The sequence below is a fragment of the Gorilla gorilla genome, chromosome 21 (assembly GCF_029281585.2).
Source record: "Gorilla gorilla gorilla isolate KB3781 chromosome 21, NHGRI_mGorGor1-v2.1_pri, whole genome shotgun sequence".
Lineage (NCBI taxonomy): Eukaryota > Metazoa > Chordata > Mammalia > Primates > Hominidae > Gorilla > Gorilla gorilla.
The window spans coordinates 35,792,065-35,813,491 of record NC_073245.2 but is presented as its reverse complement, the minus strand read 5'-3'; the positions used below and the strand labels follow the sequence as shown (position 1 = coordinate 35,813,491).

Below are 21,427 nucleotides of genomic sequence, written 5' to 3'. Positions count from 1 at the left end.
CGAGGCGCGAGCGGCTTCTCTCGTCACAGTGGTTCCCACGGTTGTCTCAGAAACCAGTCCCCGAGGCTTGGCAAAGCAGGAGACCTCAGAGGAAGTGCTTGTGGGACGGGGTTCTGATGCTCCGGCCTGACCTCTTCACAGGATCGACGGGAACGTCTCTGGATGCCAGGAGTCGCAAAGGGCTTACCAGGATGACGAAACCCCAGGGGGAGTCCGGGGTAAGCAGCACAGCATCCCAGCCCCAGGCCTGCCCAGACGGTGTTGGTTGGGGTGAGTCTCGCCAAAAGTCGTGCCGCCTTGATCTCGAGGACAGGTCGGCCTGCGTGCCCCTGGGGTGCTCTCTCACCCGCCGGTCGATCTCATCGAGAGCAGAACCCCGAAGCCTCAGGGGTTGCCTGGGGGGGTGTGTTTCAATACCTCTGCTATAGGTGTCTGTCTGTGTGTGTGTGTGTGTTTGCGTATCTCTCTGTCAGCGTGTGTGTGTGCGGGTGTGTGTGTCTCCCACTCTCTTCTCTCTCTGTCTCTCAGTCTCTGGGTGTTTCTTTCCTATCTCTGTCAGTTTGTGTGTGAGTGCCCGTGTGCGTGTGTGTCTTTGGCCCAATGTGCCCTCTGCGCCACAAAGCGGTTTCTCGCATGGCGGCCTGTATCATTGTTGAGGGACATCGTCTCCTCCGCTCCTGGGTGGACTGACTCCCTTGATCTTCTGTCCCAAACGAATATCAGGTACCCAAAGGGTCCTGGGGCTGGGGCTGGGGCTGTGGCTGGGGCTGGGGCTGGGTGCAGCCGAAGTTGCGTCAGGGCTACCAGGGCGGTGGAGGGTTGGGGGTGGGGCGAATTTTGCAGAAACCTCTTTGCTCCTCTGGTAGGCTTGGAAAACGTGGCTTGGTCAGGTACACGCGCCGCCACCCCCGGGTCCCAGGTATTCTTCGACTTTCCTTGGCATTGATGGAAAGGTCACTCGTTCCCCCCTTCCGCTGGCACATGCCTGGCCACCACCGTTTGTTTCGCCGTCGCCCTGTACGCCTCCGGTGACACACGTTCACACTATCTGCTGTGGGATACGCCAGTGCTACGCGTGGTCACATGGTCTGCACCTCGCATTCGCCCCTGTTCCTGTTTGTACGAGTCCTGTCACGCGCGGTCGGCTTTCCGGAGCCCCAGGGCTTTTAGAAGCGGGGCAGGCCACTGCTCTTTCAAAGGAGGAGGGAGGCAGAGGGCTGATGGGTCAGTGAATTTGCAGCTGACGCTAGGCATCGAGACCTATGGGATCATTCTTTGTTGCAGCGAGGACCTGCCTGCCTCACCAGATGTGGCGAGCCCATCCTATCTCACTCGGTGGGGGCCAAAATGGGATCTGAAGGGGAGTCCTGAGAACACAGCAGGACTCCTGAAGCTCCCCCTCCCTCCCTTGCTGGAAGTCAGTTCAAGGAGGTCCTGAGGACAGGACTCCTGGGGGTTTGGCCGTGGGACAGGACAAGACACCCGCGTTCCCCTCTCCCACGCCGCCCCAAACTGGAGCCCGGATCCAGCCGCCGCCGCGGCTGCAGCAGGAGCTTCGCTGCCGCCGCGCTGCGTTGGCGTTATTTAAAGGGGACGCAGCCTCATTGCCAGGACCGCAGCGAGAGTCGGGCAAGCCAATGCGCATGCGCCAGGCCCCAACGGCTTCTCCCGTCACAGTGGTTCCCAGGGTTGTCTCAGAAACCAGTCCCCGAGGCTTGGCAAAGCAGGAGCCCTCAGTGGCAGTGCTTGTGTGTCCGGGATCTGATGCTCCGGCCTGACCTCTTCACCGGATCGACGGGAAGGTCTCCGGATGCCAGGAGTCGCAAAGTGCCGAAGAGGATGATGAAACCCCAGGCGGAGTCCGGGGTAAGCAGCACAGCATCCCAGCCCCAGGCCTGCCCGGACGGTGTTGGTTGGGGTGAGTCTCGCCAAAAGTCATGCCGCCCTTATCTCGAGGACAGGTCGGCCTGCGTCCCCCTGGGGTGATCTCTCACACGCGGGTCAATCTCATCGAGAGCAGAACCCCGAAGCCTCAGGGGTTGCCTGCGGGGGAGGTGTGTTTCAATACCTCTTCTCTAGGAGTCTGTCTGTGTGTGTGTGTGTGTGTGTTTGCATGTCTCTCTGTGAGTGTGTGTGTGTGCGGGTGTGTGTGTCTCCCATTCTCTCTTCTCTCTCTGTCTCTCAGTCTCTGGGTGTTTCTTTCCTATCTCTGTCAGTTTGTGTGTGAGTGCCCGTGTGCGTGTGTGTCTTTGGCCCAATGTGCCCTCTGCGCCACAAAGCGGTTTCTCGCATGGCGGCCTGTCTCATTGTTGAGGGACATCGTCTCCTCCGCTCCTGGGTGGACTGACTCCCTTGATCTTCTGTCCCAAACGAATATCAGGTACCCAAAGGGTCCTGGGGCTGGGGCTGGGGCTGTGGCTGGGGCTGGGGCTGGGTGCAGCCGAAGTTGCGTCAGGGCTACCAGGGCGGTGGAGGGTTGGGGGTGGGGCGAATTTTGCAGAAACCTCTTTGCTCCTCTGGTAGGCTTGGAAAACGTGGCTTGGTCAGGTACACGCGCCGCCACCCCCGGGTCCCAGGTATTCTTCGACTTTCCTTGGCATTGATGGAAAGGTCACTCGTTCCCCCCTTCCGCTGGCACATGCCTGGCCACCACCGTTTGTTTCGCCGTCGCCCTGTACGCCTCCGGTGACACACGTTCACACCATCTGCTGTGGGATACGCCAGTGCCACGCGTGGTCACATGGTCTGCACCTCGCATTCGCCCCTGTTCCTGTTTGTACGAGTCCTGTCACGCGCGGTCGGCTTTCCGGAGCCCCAGGGCTTTTAGAAGCGGGGCAGGCCACTGCTCTTTCAAAGGAGGAGGGAGGCAGAGGGCTGATGGGTCAGTGAATTTGCAGCTGACGCTAGGCATCGAGACCTATGGGATCATTCTTTGTTGCAGCGAGGACCTGCCTGCCTCACCAGATGTGGCGAGCCCATCCTATCTCACTCGGTGGGGGCCAAAATGGGATCTGAAGGGGAGTCCTGAGAACACAGCAGGACTCCTGAAGCTCCCCCTCCCTCCCTTGCTGGAAGTCAGTTCAAGGAGGTCCTGAGGACAGGACTCCTGGGGGTTTGGCCGTGGGACAGGACAAGACACCCGCGGTCCCCTCTCGCGCGCCGCCCCAAACTGGAGCCCGGATCCAGCCGCCGCCGCGGCTGCAGCAGGAGCCTCGCTGCCGCCGCGCTGCGGTGGCGTTATTTAAAGGGGACGCAGTCTGACTGCTAGGAGCGGAGCGGGAGTCGGGCAAGACGATGCGCATGCGCGAGGCGCGAGCGGCTTCTCTCGTCACAGTGGTTCCCACGGTTGTCTCAGAAACCAGTCCCCGAGGCTTGGCAAAGCAGGAGACCTCAGAGGAAGTGCTTGTGTGTCGGGGTTCTGATGCTCCGGCCTGACCTCTTCACGGGATCGACGGGAACGTCTCTGGATGCCAGCAGTCGCAAAGGGCTTACCAGGATGACGAAACCCCAGGGGGAGTCCGGGGTAAGCAGCACAGCATCCCAGCCCCAGGCCTGCCCAGACGGTGTTGGTTGGGGTGAGTCTCGGCAAAAGTCGTGCCGCCTTGATCTCGAGGACAGGTCGGCCTGCGTGCCCCTGTGGTGCTCTCTCACCCGCGGGTCGATCTCATCGAGAGCAGAACCCCGAAGCCTCAGGGGTTGCCTGGGGGGGTGTGTTTCAATACCTCTGCTCTAGGTGTCTGTCTGTGTGTGTGTGTGTGTGTGTTTGCGTGTCTCTCTGTCAGTGTGTGTGTGTGCGGGTGTGTGTCTCTCCCACTCTCTTCTCTCTCTGTCTCTCAGTCTCTGGGTGTTTCTTTCCTATCTCTTACAGTTTGTGTGTGAGTGCCCGTGTGCGTGTGTGTCTTTGGCCCAATGTGCCCTCTGCGCCACAAAGCGGTTTCTCGCATGGCGGCCTGTCTCATTGTTGAGGGACATCGTCTCCTCCGCTCCTGGGTGGACTGACTCCCTTGATCTTCTGTCCCAAACGAATATCAGGTACCCAAAGGGTCCTGGGGCTGGGGCTGGGGCTGTGGCTGGGGCTGGGGCTGGGTGCAGCCGAAGTTGCGTCAGGGCTACCAGGGCGGTGGAGGGTTGGGGGTGGGGCGAATTTTGCAGAAACCTCTTTGCTCCTCTGGTAGGCTTGGAAAACGTGGCTTGGTCAGGTACACGCGCCGCCACCCCCGGGTCCCAGGTATTCTTCGACTTTCCTTGGCATTGATGGAAAGGTCACTCGTTCCCCCCTTCCGCTGGCACATGCCTGGCCACCACCGTTTGTTTCGCCGTCGCCCTGTACGCCTCCGGTGACACACGTTCACACTATCTGCTGTGGGATACGCCAGTGCTACGCGTGGTCACATGGTCTGCACCTCGCATTCGCCCCTGTTCCTGTTTGTACGAGTCCTGTCACGCGCGGTCGGCTTTCCGGAGCCCCAGGGCTTTTAGAAGCGGGGCAGGCCACTGCTCTTTCAAAGGAGGAGGGAGGCAGAGGGCTGATGGGTCAGTGAATTTGCAGCTGACGCTAGGCATCGAGACCTATGGGATCATTCTTTGTTGCAGCGAGGACCTGCCTGCCTCACCAGATGTGGCGAGCCCATCCTATCTCACTCGGTGGGGGCCAAAATGGGATCTGAAGGGGAGTCCTGAGAACACAGCAGGACTCCTGAAGCTCCCCCTCCCTCCCTTGCTGGAAGTCAGTTCAAGGAGGTCCTGAGGACAGGACTCCTGGGGGTTTGGCCGTGGGACAGGACAAGACACCCGCGTTCCCCTCTCCCACGCCGCCCCAAACTGGAGCCCGGATCCAGCCGCCGCCGCGGCTGCAGCAGGAGCTTCGCTGCCGCCGCGCTGCGTTGGTGCTATTTAAAGGGGACGCAGCCTCATTGCCAGGACCGGAGCGAGAGTCGGGCATGCCAATGCGCATGCGCCAGGCCCCAACGGCTTCTCCCGTCACAGTGGTTCCCAGGGTTGTCTCAGAAACCAGTCCCCGAGGCTTGGCAAAGCAGGAGCCCTCAGTGGCAGTGCTTGTGTGTCCGGGATCTGATGCTCCGGCCTGACCTCTTCACGGGATCGACGGGAAGGTCTCCGGATGCCAGGAGTCGCAAAGTGCCGAAGAGGATGACGAAACCCCAGGCGGAGTCCGGGGTAAGCAGCACAGCATCCCAGCCCCAGGCCTGCCCGGACGGTGTTGGTTGGGGTGAGTGTCGCCAAAAGTCATGCCGCCCTGATCTCGAGGACAGGTCGGCCTGCGTCCCCCTGGGGTGCTCTCTCACACGCGGGTCGATCTCATCGAGAGCAGAACCCCGAAGCCTCAGGGGTTGCCTGCGGGGGAGGTGTGTTTCAATACCTCTTCTCTAGGAGTCTGTGTGTGTGTGTGTGTTTGCATGTCTCTCTGTGAGTGTGTGTGTGTGCGGGTGTGTGTGTCTCCCATTCTCTCTTCTCTCTCTGTCTCTCAGTCTCTGGGTGTTTCTTTCCTATCTCTGTCAGTTTGTGTGTGAGTGCCCGTGTGCGTGTGTGTCTTTGGCCCAATGTGCCCTCTGCGCCACAAAGCGGTTTCTCGCATGGCGGCCTGTCTCATTGTTGAGGGACATCGTCTCCTCCGCTCCTGGGTGGACTGACTCCCTTGATCTTCTGTCCCAAACGAATATCAGGTACCCAAAGGGTCCTGGGGCTGGGGCTGGGGCTGTGGCTGGGGCTGGGGCTGGGTGCAGCTGAAGTTGCGTCAGGGCTACCAGGGCGGTGGAGGGTTGGGGGTGGGGCGAATTTTGCAGAAACCTCTTTGCTCCTCTGGTAGGCTTGGAAAACGTGGCTTGGTCAGGTACACGCGCCGCCACCCCAGGGTCCCAGGTATTCTTCGACTTTCCTTGGCATTGATGGAAAGGTCACTCGTTCCCCCCTTCCGCTGGCACATGCCTGGCCACCACCGTTTGTTTCGCCGTCGCCCTGTACGCCTCCGGTGACACACGTTCACACCATCTGCTGTGGGATACGCCAGTGCCACGCGTGGTCACATGGTCTGCACCTCGCATTCGCCCCTGTTCCTGTTTGTACGAGTCCTGTCACGCGCGGTCGGCTTTCCGGAGCCCCAGGGCTTTTAGAAGCGGGGCAGGCCACTGCTCTTTCAAAGGAGGAGGGAGGCAGAGGGCTGATGGGTCAGTGAATTTGCAGCTGACGCTAGGCATCGAGACCTATGGGATCATTCTTTGTTGCAGCGAGGACCTGCCTGCCTCACCAGATGTGGCGAGCCCATCCTATCTCACTCGGCGGGGGCCAAAATGGGATCTGAAGGGGAGTCCTGAGAACACAGCAGGACTCCTGAAGCTCCCCCTCCCTCCCTTGCTGGAAGTCAGTTCAAGGAGGTCCTGAGGACAGGACTCCTGGGGGTTTGGCCGTGGGACAGGACAAGACACCCGCGTTCCCCTCTCCCACGACGCCCCAAACTGGAGCCCGGATCCAGCCGCCGCCGCGGCTGCAGCAGGAGCCTCGCTGCCGCAGCGCTGCGGTGGCGTTATTTAAAGGGGACGCAGTCTGACTGCTAGGAGCGGAGCGGGAGTCGGGCAAGACGATGCGCATGCGCGAGGCGCGAGCGGCTTCTCTCGTCACAGTGGTTCCCACGGTTGTCTCAGAAACCAGTCCCCGAGGCTTGGCAAAGCAGGAGACCTCAGAGGAAGTGCTTGTGTGTCGGGGTTCTGATGCTCCGGCCTGACCTCTTCACGGGATCGACGGGAACGTCTCTGGATGCCAGCAGTCGCAAAGGGCTTACCAGGATGACGAAACCCCAGGGGGAGTCCGGGGTAAGCAGCACAGCATCCCAGCCCCAGGCCTGCCCAGACGGTGTTGGTTGGGGTGAGTCTCGCCAAAAGTCGTGCCGCCTTGATCTCGAGGACAGGTCGGCCTGCGTGCCCCTGGGGTGCTCTCTCACCCGCGGGTCGATCTCATCGAGAGCAGAACCCCGAAGCCTCAGGGGTTGCCTGGGGGGGTGTGTTTCAATACCTCTGCTCTAGGTGTCTGTCTGTGTGTGTGTGTGTGTGTGTTTGCGTGTCTCTCTGTCAGTGTGTGTGTGTGCGGGTGTGTGTGTCTCCCACCCTCTTCTCTCTCTGTCTCTCAGTCTCTGGGTGTTTCTTTCCTATCTCTGACAGTTTGTGTGTGAGTGCCCGTGTGCGTGTGTGTCTTTGGCCGAATGTGCCCTCTGCGCCACAAAGCGGTTTCTCGCATGGCGGCCTGTCTCATTGTTGAGGGACATCGTCTCCTCCGCTCCTGGGTGGACTGACTCCCTTGATCTTCTGTCCCAAACGAATATCAGGTACCCAAAGGGTCCTGGGGCTGGGGCTGGGGCTGTGGCTGGGGCTGGGGCTGGGTGCAGCCGAAGTTGCGTCACGGATACCAGGGCGGTGGAGGTTTGGGGGTGGGGCGAATTTTGCAGAAACCTCTTTGCTCCTCTGGTAGGCTTGGAAAACGTGACTTGAGTCAGGTACACGCGCCGCCAACCCCGGGTCCCAGGTATTCTTCGACTTTCCTTGGCATTGATGGAAAGGTCACTCGTTCCCCCCTTCCGCTGGCACATGCCTGGCCACCACCGTTTGTTTCGCCGTCGCCCTGTACGCCTCCGGTGACACACGTTCACACCATCTGCTGTGGGATACGCCAGTGCCACGCGTGGTCACATGGTCTGCACCTCGCATTCGCCCCTGTTCCTGTTTGTACGAGTCCTGTCACGCGCGGTCGGCTTTCTGGAGCCCCAGGGCTTTTAGAAGCGGGGCAGGCCACTGCTCTTTCAAAGGAGGAGGGAGGCAGAGGGCTGATGGGTCAGTGAATTTGCAGCTGACGCTAGGCATCGAGACCTATGGGATTATTCTTTGTTGCAGCGAGGACCTGCCTGCCTCACCAGATGTGGCGAGCCCATCCTATCTCACTCGGTGGGGGCCAAAATGGGATCTGAAGGGGAGTCCTGAGAACACAGCAGGACTCCTGAAGCTCCCCCTCCCTCCCTTGCTGGAAGTCAGTTCAAGGAGGTCCTGAGGACAGGACTCCTGGGGGTTTGGCCGTGGGACAGGACAAGACACCCGCGGTCCCCTCTCCCACGCCGCCCCAAACTGGAGCCCGGATCCAGCCGCCGCCGCGGCTGCAGCAGGAGCCTCGCTGCCGCCGCGCTGCGGTGGCGTTATTTAAAGGGGACGCAGCCTCATTGCCAGGACCGGAGCGAGAGTCGGGCAAGCCAATGCGCATGCGCCAGGCCCCAACGCCTTCTCCCGTCACAGTGGTTCCCAGGGTTGTCTCAGAAACCAGTCCCCGAGGCTTGGCAAAGCAGGAGCCCTCAGTGGCAGTGCTTGTGTGTCCGGGATCTGATGCTCCGGCCTGACCTCTTCACGGGATCGACGGGAACGTCTCCGGATGCCAGGAGTCGCAAAGTGCCGAAGAGGATGACGAAACCCCAGGCGGAGTCCGGAGTAAGCAGCACAGCATCCGAGCCCCAGGCCTGCCCGGACGGTGTTGGTTGGGGTGAGTGTCGCCAAAAGTCATGCCGCCCTGATCTCGAGGACAGGTCGGCCTGCGTCCCCCTGGGGTGCTCTCTCACCCGCGGGTCGATCTCATCGAGAGCAGAACCCCGAAGCCTCAGGGGTTGCCTGCGGGGGAGGTGTGTTTCAATACCTCTTCTCTAGGAGTCTGTCTGTGTGTGTGTGTGTGTGTGTTTGCATGTCTCTCTGTGAGTGTGTGTGTGTGCGGGTGTGTGTGTCTCCCATTCTCTCTTCTCTCTCTGTCTCTCAGTCTCTGGGTGTTTCTTTCCTATCTCTGTCAGTTTGTGTGTGAGTGCCCGTGTGCGTGTGTGTCTTTGGCCCAATGTGCCCTCTGCGCCACAAAGCGGTTTCTCGCATGGCGGCCTGTCTCATTGTTGAGGGACATCGTCTCCTCCGCTCCTGGGTGGACTGACTCCCTTGATCTTCTGTCCCAAACGAATATCAGGTACCCAAAGGGTCCTGGGGCTGGGGCTGGGGCTGTGGCTGGGGCTGGGGCTGGGTGCAGCTGAAGTTGCGTCAGGGCTACCAGGGCGGTGGAGGGTTGGGGGTGGGGCGAATTTTGCAGAAACCTCTTTGCTCCTCTGGTAGGCTTGGAAAACGTGGCTTGGTCAGGTACACGCGCCGCCACCCCCTGGTCCCAGGTATTCTTCGACTTTCCTTGGCATTGATGGAAAGGTCACTCGTTCCCCCCTTCCGCTGGCACATGCCTGGCCACCACCGTTTGTTTCGCCGTCGCCCTGTACACCTCCGGTGACACACGTTCACACCATCTGCTGTGGGATACGCCAGTGCCACGCGTGGTCACATGGTCTGCACCTCGCATTCGCCCCTGTTCCTGTTTGTACGAGTCCTGTCACGCGCGGTTGGCTTTCCGGAGCCCCAGGGCTTTTAGAAGCGGGGCAGGCCACTGCTCTTTCAAAGGAGGAGGGAGGCAGAGGGCTGATGGGTCAGTGAATTTGCAGCTGACGCTAGGCATCGAGACCTATGGGATCATTCTTTGTTGCAGCGAGGACCTGCCTGCCTCACCAGATGTGGCGAGCCCATCCTATCTCACTCGGTGGGGGCCAAAATGGGATCTGAAGGGGAGTCCTGAGAACACAGCAGGACTCCTGAAGCTCCCCCTCCCTCCCTTGCTGGAAGTCAGTTCAAGGAGGTCCTGAGGACAGGACTCCTGGGGCTTTGGCCGTGGGACAGGACAAGACACCCGCGTTCCCCTCTCCCACGACGCCCCAAACTGGAGCCCGGATCCAGCCGCCGCCGCGGCTGCAGCAGGGGCCTCGCTGCTGCCGCGCTGCGGTGGCGTTATTTATAGGGGACGCAGCCTCATTGCCAAGACCGGAGCGAGAGTCGGGCAAGGCAATGCGCACGCGCGAGGCGCGAGCGGCTTCTCCCGTCACAGTGGTTCCCACGGTTGTCTCAGAAACCAGTCCCCGAGGCTTGGCAAAGCAGGAGCCCTCAGTGGCAGTGCTTGTGTGTCGGAGTTCTGATGCTCCGGCCTGACCTCTTCACGGGATCGACGGGAAGGCTTCCGGATGCCAGGAGTCGCAAAGGGCCGACCAGGATGATGAATCCCCAGTCGGAGTCCGGGGTAAGCAGCACACCATCCCAGCCCCAGGCCTACCCGGACGGTGTTGATTGGGGTGAGTCTCACCAAAAGTCGTGCCGCCCTGATCTCGAGGACAGGTCGGTCTGCGTGCCCCTGGGGTGCTCTCTCACCCGCGGGTCGATCTCGTCGAGAACACAACCCCGAAGCCTCAGGGGTTGCCTGGGGTGGTGTTTTTCAATACCTCTGCTCTAGGAGTCTGTCTGTGTGTGTGCGTGTGTGTGTTTGCGTGTCTGTCTGTGAGTGTGTGTGTGCGGGTGTGTGTGTCTCCCATTCTCTCTTCTGTCTCTGTCTCTCAGTCTCTGGGTGTTTCTTTCCTATCTCTGTCAGTTTGTGTGTGCGTGCCCGTGTGTGTGTGTGTCTTTGGCCGAATGTGCCCTCTGCGCCACAAAGCGGTTTCTCGCATGGCGGCCTGTCTCATTGTTGAGGGACATCCTCTCCTCCGCTCCTGGGTGGACTGACTCCCTTGATCTTCTGTCACAAACGAATGTCAGCTATGCAAAGGGTCCTGGGGCTGGGGCTGGGGCTGTGGCTGCGGCTGGGGCTGGGTGCAGCCGAAGTTGCGTCAGGGCTACCAGGGCGGTGGAGGGTTGGGGGTGGGGCGAATTTAGCAGAAACCTCTTTGCTCCTCTGATAGGCTTGGAAAACATGACTTGAGTCAGGTACACGCGCCGCCACCCCCGGGTCCCAGGTATTCTTCGACTTTCCTTGGCATTGATGGAAAGGTCACTCGTTCCCCCCTTCCGCTGGCACATGCCTGGCCACCACCATTTGTTTCGCCGTGGCCCTGTACGCCTCCGGTGACACACCTTCACACCATCTGCTGTGGGATACGCCAGTGCCACGCGTGGTCACATGGTCTGCACCTCGCATTCGCCCCTGTTCCTGTTTGTACGAGTCCTGTCACGCGCGGTCGGCTTTCCGGAGCCCCAGGGCTTTTAGAAGAGGGGCAGGCCACTGCTCTTTCAAAGGAGGAGGGAGGCAGAGGGCTGATGGGTCAGTGAATTTGCAGCTGACGCTAGGCATCGAGACCTATGGGATCATTCTTTGTTGCAGCGAGGACCTGCCTGCCTCACCAGATGTGGCGAGCCCATCCTATCTCACTCGGTGGGGGCCAAAATGGGATCTGAAGGGGAGTCCTGAGAACACAGCAGGACTCCTGAAGCTCCCCCTCCCTCCCTTGCTGGAAGTCAGTTCAAGGAGGTCCTGAGGACAGGACTCCTGGGGCTTTGGCCGTGGGACAGGACAAGACACCCGCGTTCCCCTCTCCCACGACGCCCCAAACTGGAGCCCGGATCCAGCCGCCGCCGCGGCTGCAGCAGGAGCCTCGCTGCTGCCGCGCTGCGGTGGCGTTATTTATAGGGGACGCAGCCTCATTGCCAGGACCGGAGCGAGAGTCGGGCAAGGCAATGCGCACGCGCGAGGCGCGAGCGGCTTCTCCCGTCACAGTGGTTCCCACGGTTGTCTCAGAAACCAGTCCCCGAGGCTTGGCAAAGCAGGAGCCCTCAGTGGCAGTGCTTGTGTGTCGGAGTTCTGATGCTCCGGCCTGACCTCTTCACGGGATCGACGGGAAGGCTTCCGGATGCCAGGAGTCGCAAAGGGCCGACCAGGATGATGAATCCCCAGTCGGAGTCCGGGGTAAGCAGCACACCATCCCAGCCCCAGGCCTACCCGGACGGTGTTGATTGGGGTGAGTCTCACCAAAAGTCGTGCCGCCCTGATCTCGAGGACAGGTCGGTCTGCGTGCCCCTGGGGTGCTCTCTCACCCGCGGGTCGATCTCGTCGAGAACACAACCCCGAAGCCTCAGGGGTTGCCTGGGGTGGTGTTTTTCAATACCTCTGCTCTAGGAGTCTGTCTGTGTGTGTGCGTGTGTGTGTTTGCGTGTCTGTCTGTGAGTGTGTGTGTGCGGGTGTGTGTGTCTCCCATTCTCTCTTCTGTCTCTGTCTCTCAGTCTCTGGGTGTTTCTTTCCTATCTCTGTCAGTTTGTGTGTGAGTGCCCGTGTGTGTGTGTGTCTTTGGCCGAATGTGCCCTCTGCGCCACAAAGCGGTTTCTCGCATGGCGGCCTGTCTCATTGTTGAGGGACATCCTCTCCTCCGCTCCTGGGTGGACTGACTCCCTTGATCTTCTGTCCCAAACGAATGTCAGCTATGCAAAGGGTCCTGGGGCTGGGGCTGGGGCTGTGGCTGGGGCTGGGACTGGGTGCAGCCGAAGTTGCGTCAGGGCTACCAGGGCGGTGCAGGGTTGGGGGTGGGGCGAAATTTGCAGAAACCTCTTTGCTCCTCCGGTAGGCATTGGAAAACGTGGCTTGGTCAAGCACAGGCGCCCGAACTGCCCGGGTCCCAGGTAGTCTTCGATTTTCGTTGGCATTGATGGAAAGGTCACTCGGTCCCCCCTTCCGCCGGCACATGCCTGGCCACCACCGTTTGTTTCGCCGTCGCCCTGTATGCCTCCGGTGACACACGTTCACACCATCTGCTGTGGGATACGCCAGTGCCACGCGTGGTCACAGGGTCTGCACCTCGCATTCGCCCCTGTTGCTGTTTGCACGAGTCCTGTAAAGAGCGGTCGGCTTTCCGGATCCCCAGGGCTTTCAGAAGTGGGGCAGGCCACTGCTCTTTCAAAGGAGGAGGGAGGCAGAGGGCTGATGGATCAGGGAATTTGCAGCTGACGCTAGGCATCGAGACCTATGGGATCATTCTTTGCTGCAGCGAAGACCCGCCTGCCTCACCTGGTATGGCGAGCCCATCCTATCTCACTCGGTGGGGGCCAAAATGGGATCTGAAGGGGAGTCCTGAGAACTCAGCAGGACTCCTGAAGCTCCCCCTCCCTCCCTTGCTGGAAGTCAGTTCAAGGAGGTCCTGAGGACAGGACCCCTGGGGGTTTGGCCGTGGGACAGGACAAGACACCCGCGGTCCCCTCTCGCGCGCCGCCCCAAACTGGAGCCCGGATCCAGCCGCCGCCGCGGCTGCAGCAGGAGCCTCGCTGCCGCCGCGCTGCGGTGGCGTTATTTAAAGGGGACGCAGTCTGACTGCTAGGAGCGGAGCGGGAGTCGGGCAAGACGATGCGCATGCGCGAGGCGCGAGAGGCTTCTCTCGTCACAGTGGTTCCCAGGGTTGTCTCAGAAACCAGTCCCCGAGGCTTGGCAAAGCAGGATACCCCAGAGGCAGTGCTTGTGTGTCGGGGTTCTGATGCTCCGGCCTCACCTCTTCACCGGATCCACGGGAACGTCTCTGGATGCCAGCAGTCGCAAAGGGGTCACCAGGATGACGAAACCCCAGGGGGAGTCCGGGGTAAGCAGCACAGCATCCCAGCCCCAGGCCTGCCCAGACTCTGTTGGTCGTGGTGAGTCTCGCCAAAAGTCGTGCCGCCCTGATCTCGAGGACAGGTCGGCCTGCGTGCCCCTGGGGTGCTCTCTCACCCGTGGGTCGATCTCATAGAGAGCAGAACCCCGAAGCCTCAGGGGTTGCCTGCGGGGGAGGTGTGTTTCAATACCTCTTCTCTAGGAGTCTGTCTGTGTGTGTGTGTGTGTGTGTGTGTTCGCGTGTCTCTCTGTGAGTGTGTGTGTGTGCGGGTGTGTGTGTCTCCATTCTCTCTTCTCTGTCTGTCTCTCAGTCTCTGGGTGTTTCTTTCCTATCTCTGTCAGTTTGTGTGTGAGTGCCCGTGTGCGTGTGTGTCTTTGGCCGAATGTGCCGTCTGCGCCACAAAGCGGTTTCTCGCATGGCGGCCTGTCTCATTGTTGAGGGACATCGTCTCCTCCGCTCCTGGGTGGACTGACTCCCTTGATCTTCTGTCCCAAACGAATATCAGGTACCCAAAGGGTCCTGGGGCTGGGGCTGGGGCTGTGGCTGGGGCTGGGGCTGGGTGCAGCCGAAGTTGCGTCAGGGCTACCAGGGCGGTGGAGGTTTGGGGGTGGGGCGAATTTTGCAGAAACCTCTTTGCTCCTCTGGTAGGCTTGGAAAACGTGACTTGAGTCAGGTACACGCGCCGCCACCCCCGGGTCCCAGGTATTCTTCGACTTTCCTTGGCATTGATGGAAAGGTCACTCGTTCCCCCCTTCCGCCGGCACATGCCTGGCCACCACCGTTTGTTTCGCCGTCGCCCTGTACGCCTCCGGTGACACACGTTCACACCATCTGCTGTGGGATACGCCAGTGCCACGCGTGGTCACATGGTCTGCACCTCGCATTCGCCCCTGTTCCTGTTCGTACCAGTCCTGTCACGCGCGGTCGGCTTTCCGGAGCCCCAGGGCTTTTAGAAGAGGGGCAGGCCACTGCTCTTTCAAAGGAGGAGGGAGGCAGAGGGCTGATGGGTCAGTGAATTTGCAGCTGACGCTAGGCATCGAGACCTATGGGATCATTCTTTGTTGCAGCGAGGACCTGCCTGCCTCACCAGAAGTGGGGAGCCCATCTTATCTCACTCGGTGGGGGCCAAAATGGGATCTGAAGGGGAGTCCTGAGAACACAGCAGGACTCCTGAAGCTCCCCCTCCCTCCCTTGCTGGAAGTCAGTTCAAGGAGGTCCTGAGGACCGGACTCCTGGGGGTTTGGCCGTGGGACAGGACAAGACACCCGCGTTCCCCTCTCCCACGCCGCCCCAAACTGAGGCCCGGATCCAGCCGCCGCTGCGGCTGCAGCAGGAGCCTCGCAGCCGCCGCGCTGCGGTGGCGTTATTGAAAGGGGACGCAGCCTCATTGCCAGGACCGGAGCGAGAGTCGGGCAAGGGAATGCGCACGCGCGAGGCGCGAGCGGCTTCTCCCGTCACAGTGGTTCCCACAGTTGTCTCAGAAACCAGTCCCCGAGGCTTGGCAAAGCAGGAGCCCTCAGTGGCAGTGCTTGGGTGTCAGGCTTCTGATGCTCCGGCCTGACCTCTTCACGGGATCGACGGGAATGTCTCTGGATGCCAAGAGTCGCAAAGTGCCGAAGAGGATGTCGAAACGCCAGGCAGAGTCCGGGGTAAGCAGCACAGCATCCCAGCCCCAGGCCTGCCCGGACGTTGTTGGTTGGGGTGAGTCTTGCCAAAAGTCCTGCCGCCTTCATCTCGAGGACAGGTCGGCCTGCGTGCCCCTGGGGTGACCTCTCACCCGCGGGTCGATCTCGTTGAGAACAGAACCCCGAATCCTCGGGGGTTGCCTGGGGTGGTGTGTTTCAATACCTCTGCTCTAGGAGTCTGTGTGTGTGTGTGTGTGTGTGTGTGTGTGTGTGTCTGGGTTTGCGTGTCTGTCTGTGAGTGTGTGTGTGTGGGTGTGTGTGTCTCCCATTCTCTCTTCTGTCTCTGTCTCTCAGTCTCTGGGTGTTTCTTTCCTATCTCTGTCAGTTTGTGTGTGAGTGCCCGTGTGCGTGTGTGTCTTTGGCCGAATGTGCCCTCTGCGCCACAAAGCGGTTTCTCGCATGGCGGCCTGTCTCCTTGTTGAGTGACATCCTCTCCTCCGCTCCTGGGTGGACTGACTCCCTTGATCTTCTGTCCCAAACGAATGTCAGCTATGCAAAGGGTCCTGGGGCTGGGGCTGGGGCTGTGGCTGGGGCTGGGGCTGGGTGCAGCCGAAGTTGGGTCAGGGCTACCCGGGTGGTGGAGGGTTGGGGGTGGGGCGAAATTTGCAGAAACCTCTTTGCTCCTCCGGTAGGCATTGGAAAACGTGGCTTGGTCAAGCACAGGCGCCCGAACTCCCCGGGTCCCAGGTAGTCTTCGATTTTCGTTGGCATTGATGGAAAGGTCACTCGTTCCCCCCTTCCGCCGGCACATGCCTGGCCACCACCGTTTGTTTCGCCGTCGCCCTGTATGCCTCCGGTGACACACGTTCACACCATCTGCTGTGGGATACGCCAGTGCCACGCGTGGTCACAGGGTCTGCACCTCGCATTCGCCCCTGTTGCTGTTTGCACGAGTCCTGTAAAGAGCGGTCGGCTTTCCGGATCCCCAGGGCTTTCAGAAGTGGGGCAGGCCACTGCTCTTTCAAAGGAGGAGGGAGGCAGAGGGCTGATGGATCAGGGAATTTGCAGCTGACGCTAGGCATCGAGACCTGTGGGATCATTCTTTGCTGCAGCGAAGACCCGCCTGCCTCCCCTGGTATGGCGAGCCCATCCTATCTCACTCGGTGGGGGCCAAAATGGGATCTGAAGGGGAGTCCTGAGAACTCAGCAGGACTCCTGAAGCTCCCCCTCCCTCCCTTGCTGGAAGTCAGTTCAAGGAGGTCCTGAGGACAGGACTCCTGGGGGTTTGGCCGTGGGACAGGACAAGACACCCGCGGTCCCCTCTCGCGTGCCGCCCCAAACTGGAGCCCGGATCCAGCCGCCGCCGCGGCTGCAGCAGGAGCCTCGCTGCCGCCGCGCTGCGGTGGCGTTATTTAAAGGGGACGCAGTCTGACTGCTAGGAGCGGAGCGGGAGTCGGGCAAGACGATGCGCATGCGCGAGGCGCGAGCGGCTTCTCTCGTCACAGTGGTTCCCAGGGTTGTCTCAGAAACCAGTCCCCGAGGCTTGGCAAAGCAGGAGACCCCAGAGGCAGTGCTTGTGTGTCGGGGTCCTGATGCTCCGGCCTGACCCCTTCACGGGATCGACGGGAACGTCTCTGGATGCCAGCAGTCGCAAAGGAGTCACCAGGATGACGAAACCCCAGGGGGAGTCCGGGGTAAGCAGCACAGCATCCCAGCCCCAGGCCTGCCCAGACTCTGTTGGTCGGGGTGAGTCTCGCCAAAAGTCGTGCCGCCCTGATCTCGAGGACAGGTCGGCCTGCGTGCCCCTGGGGTGCTCTCTCACCCGCGGGTCGATCTCATAGAGAGCAGAACCCCGAAGCCTCAGGGGTTGCCTGCGGGGGAGGTGTGTTTCAATACCTCTTCTCTAGGAGTCTGTCTGTGTGTGTGTGTGTGTGTGTTTGCATGTCTCTCTGTGAGTGTGTGTGTGTGCGGGTGTGTGTGTCTCCATTCTCTCTGCTCTGTCTGTCTCTCAGTCTCTGGGTGTTTCTTTCCTATCTCTGTCAGTTTGTGTGTGAGTGCCCGTGTGCGTGTGTGTCTTTGGCCCAATGTGCCCTCTGCGCCACAAAGCGGTTTCTCGCATGGCGGCCTGTCTCATTGTTGAGGGACATCGTCTCCTCCGCTCCTGGGTGGACTGACTCCCTTGATCTTCTGTCCCAAACGAATATCAGGTACCCAAAGGGTCCTGGGGCTGGGGCTGGGGCTGTGGCTGGGGCTGGGGCTGGGTGCAGCCGAAGTTGCGTCAGGGCTAACAGAGCGGTGGAGGGTTGGGGGTGGGGCGAATTTTGCAGAAACCTCTTTGCTCCTCTGGTAGGCTTGGAAAACGTGACTTGAGTCAGGTACACGCGCCGCCACCCCCGGGTCCCAGGTATTCTTCGACTTTCCTTGGCATTGATGGAAAGGTTACTCGTTCCCCCCTTCCGCTGGCACATGCCTGGCCACCACCATTTGTTTCGCCGTTGCCCTGTACGCCTCCGGTGACACACGTTCACACCATCTGCTGTGGGATACGCCAGTGCCACGCGTGGTCACATGGTCTGCACCTCGCATTCGCCCCTGTTCCTGTTTGTACGAGTCCTGTCACGCGCGGTCGGCTTTCCGGAGCCCCAGGGCTTTTAGAAGAGGGGCAGGCCACTGCTCTTTCAAAGGAGGAGGGAGGCAGAGGGCTGATGGGTCAGTGAATTTGCAGCTGACGCTAGGCATCGAGACCTATGGGATCATTCTTTGTTGCAGCGAGGACCTGCCTGCCTCACCAGATGTGGCGAGCCCATCCTATCTCACTCGGTGGGGGCCAAAATGGGATCTGAAGGGGAGTCCTGAGAACACAGCAGGACTCCTGAAGCTCCCCCTCCCTCCCTTGCTGGAAGTCAGTTCAAGGAGGTCCTGAGGACAGGACTCCTGGGGGTTTGGCCGTGGGACAGGACAAGACACCCGCGTTCCCCTCTCCCACGCCGCCCCAAACTGAGGCCCGGATCCAGCCGCCGCCGCGGCTGCAGCAGGAGCCTCGCTGCCGTCGCGCTGTGTTGGCATTATTTAAAGGGGACACAGCCTGATTGCCAGGACTGGAGCGAGAGTCGGGCAGGGCAATGCGCACGCGCGAGGCGCGAGCCGCTTCTCCCCTCACAGTGGTTCCCACGGTTGTCTCAGAAACCAGTCCCCGAGGCTTGGCAAAGCAGGAGCCCTCAGTGGCAGGGCTTGTGTGTCGGGGTTCTGATGCTCCGACCTGACCTCTTCACGGGATCGACGGGAATGTCTCTGGATGCCAGGAGTCTCAAAGTGCCGAAGAGAATGTCGAAACGCCAGGCAGAGTCCGGGGTAAGCAGCACAGCATCCCAGCCCCAGGCCTGCCCGGACGGTGTTGGTTGGGGTGAGTCTCGCCAAAAGTCGTGCCGCCTTGATCTCGAGGACAGGTCGGCCTGCGTGCCCCTGGGGTGCCCTCTCACGCGAGGGTCGATCTCGTTGAGAACAGAACCCCGAAGCCTCAGGGGTTGCCTGGGGGGGTGTGTTTCAATACCTCTGCTCTAGGAGTCTCTGTGTGTGTGTGTGTGTGTGTGTGTGTGTGTGTGTGTGTGTGTTTGTGTGTGTGTGTGTCTGGGTTTGCGTGTCTGTCTGTGAGTGTGTGTGTGCGGGTGTGTGTGTCTCCCATTCTCTCTTCTGTCTCTGTCTCTCAGTCTCTGGGTGTTTCTTTCCTATCTCTGTCAGTTTGTGTGTGAGTGCCCGTGTGCGTGTGTGTCTTTGGCCGAATGTGCCCTCTGCGCCACAAAGCGGTTTCTCGCATGGCGGCCTGTCTCATTGTTGAGTGACATCCTCTCCTCCGCTCCTGGGTGGACTGACTCCCTTGATCTTCTGTCCCAAACGAATGTCAGCTATGCAAAGGGTCCTGGGGCTGGGGCTGGGGCTGTGGCTGGGGCTGGGGCTGGGTGCAGCCGAAGTTGCGTCAGGGCTACCCGGGCGGTGGAGGGTTGGGGGTGGGGCGAAATTTGCAGAAACCTCTTTGCTCCTCCGGTAGGCATTGGAAAACGTGGCTTGGTCAAGCACAGGCGCCCGAACTCCCCGGGTCCCAGGTAGTCTTCGATTTTCGTTGGCATTGATGGAAAGGTCACTCGTTCCCCCCTTCCGCTGGCACATGCCTGGCCACCACCGTTTGTTTCGCCGTCGCCCCGTATGCCTCCGGTGACACACGTTCACACCATCTGCTGTGGGATACGCCAGTGCCACGCGTGGTCACAGGGTCTGCACCTCGCATTCGCCCCTGTTGCTGTTTGCACGAGTCCTGTAAAGAGCGGTCGGCTTTCCGGATCCCCAGGGCTTTCAGAAGTGGGGCAGGCCACTGCTCTTTCAAAGGAGGAGGGAGGCAGAGGGCTGATGGATCAGGGAATTTGCAGCTGACGCTAGGCATCGAGACCTATGGGATCATTCTTTGCTGCAGCGAAGACCCACCTGCCTCACCTGGTATGGCGAGCCCATCCTATCTCACTCGGTGGGGGCCAAAATGGGATCTGAAGGGGAGTCCTGAGAACTCAGCAGGACTCCTGAAGCTCCCCCTCCCTCCCTTGCTGGAAGTCAGTTCAAGGAGGTCCTGAGGACAGGACTCCTGGGGGTTTGGCCGTGGCACAGGACAAGACACCCGCGGTCCCCTCTCGCGCGCCGCCCCAAACTGGAGCCCGGATCCAGCCGCCGCCGCGGCTGCAGCAGGAGCCTCGCTGCCGCCGCGCTGCGGTGGCGTTATTTAAAGGGGACGCAGTCTGACTGCTAGGAGCGGAGCGGGAGTCGGGCAAGACGATGCGCATGCGCGAGGCGCGAGCGGCTTCTCTCGTCACAGTGGTACCCACGGTTGTCTCAGAAACCAGTCCCCGAGGCTTGGCAAAGCAGGAGACCTCAGTGGCAGTGCTTGTGTGTCGGGATTCTGATGCTCCGGCCTGACCTCTTCACGGGATGGACGGGAACGTCTCTGGATGCCAGCAGTCGCAAATGGCCGACCAGGATGACGAAACCCCAGGGGGAGTCCAGGGTAAGCAGCACAGCATCCCAGCCCCAGGCCTGCCCAGACGGTGTTGGTTGGGGTGAGTCTCGCCAAAAGTCGTGCCGCCCTGATCTCGAGGACAGGTCGGCCTGCGTGCCCCTGGGGTGCTCTCTCACCCGCCGGTCGATCTCATCGAGAGCAGAACCCCGAAGCCTCAGGGGTTGCCTGTGGGGGGGGGGGTGTGTTTCAATACCTCTTCTCTAGGAGTCTGTCTGTGTGTGTGTGTGTGTGTTTGCGTGTCTCTCTCTGAGTGTGTGTGTGTGCGGTTGTGTGTGTCTCCCATTCGCTCTTCTCTCTCTGTCTCTCAGTCTCTGGGTGTTTCTTTCCTATCTCTGTCAGTTTGTGTGTGAGTGCCCGTGTGCGTGTGTGTCTTTGGCCGAATGTGCCCTCTGCGCCACAAAGCGGTTTCTCGCATGGCGGCCTGTCTCATTGTTGAGGGACATCGTCTCCTCCGCTCCTGGGTGGACTGACTCCCTTGATCTTCTGTCCCAAACGAATATCAGGTACCCAAAGAGTCCTGGGGCTGGGGCTGGGGCTGTGGCTGGGGCTGGGGCTGGGTGCAGCCGAAGTTGCGTCAGGGCTACCAGGGCGGTGGAGGGTTGGGGGTGGGGCGAATTTTGCAGAAACCTCTTTGCTCCTCTGGTAGGCTTGGAAAACGTGGCTTGAGTCAGGTACACGCGCCGCCACCCCCGGGTCCCGGGTATTCTTCGACTTTCCTTGGCATTGATGGAAAGGTCACTCGCTCCCCCCTTCCGCCGGCACATGCCTGGCCACCACCGTTTGTTTCGCCGTCGCCCTGTATGCCTCCGGTGACACAGGTTCACACCATCTGCTGTGGGATACGCCAGTGCCACGCGTGGTCACAGGGTCTGCACCTCGCATTCGCCCCTGTTCCTGTTTGTACGAGTCCTGTCAAGCGGGGTCGGCTTTCCGGAGCCCCAGGGCTTTCAGAAGTGGGGCAGGCCACTGCTCTTTCAAAGGAGGAGGAAGGCAGAGGGCTGATGGGTCAGGGAATTTGCAGCTGACGCTAGGCATCGAGACCTCTGGGATCATTCTTTGCTGCAGCGAGGACCTGCCTGCCTCAACACATGTGGCGAGCCCATCCTATCTCACTCGGTGGGGACCAAAATGGGATCTGAAGGGGAGTCCTGAGAACACAGCAGGACTCCTGAAGCTCCCCCTCCCTCCCTTGCTGGAAGTCAGTTCAAGGAGGTCCTGAGGACAGGACTCCTGAGGGTTTGGCCGTGGGACAGGACAATACACCCGCGTTCCCCTCTCGACGCCACCCCA

At 60.7% G+C, this 21,427-nt stretch overlaps 2 pseudogenes; both read right to left on the bottom strand.

Moving 5' to 3' along the window:
• Nucleotides 1-5,042: 5,042 nt before the first annotated feature.
• On the bottom strand, nucleotides 5,043-5,857 carry LOC134757788 (protein FAM27D1-like; annotated as a pseudogene).
• A 9,051-nt stretch (nucleotides 5,858-14,908) lies between these two features.
• LOC134757787 (protein FAM27D1-like) lies at nucleotides 14,909-15,889 on the bottom strand (annotated as a pseudogene).
• Nucleotides 15,890-21,427: the final 5,538 nt, after the last annotated feature.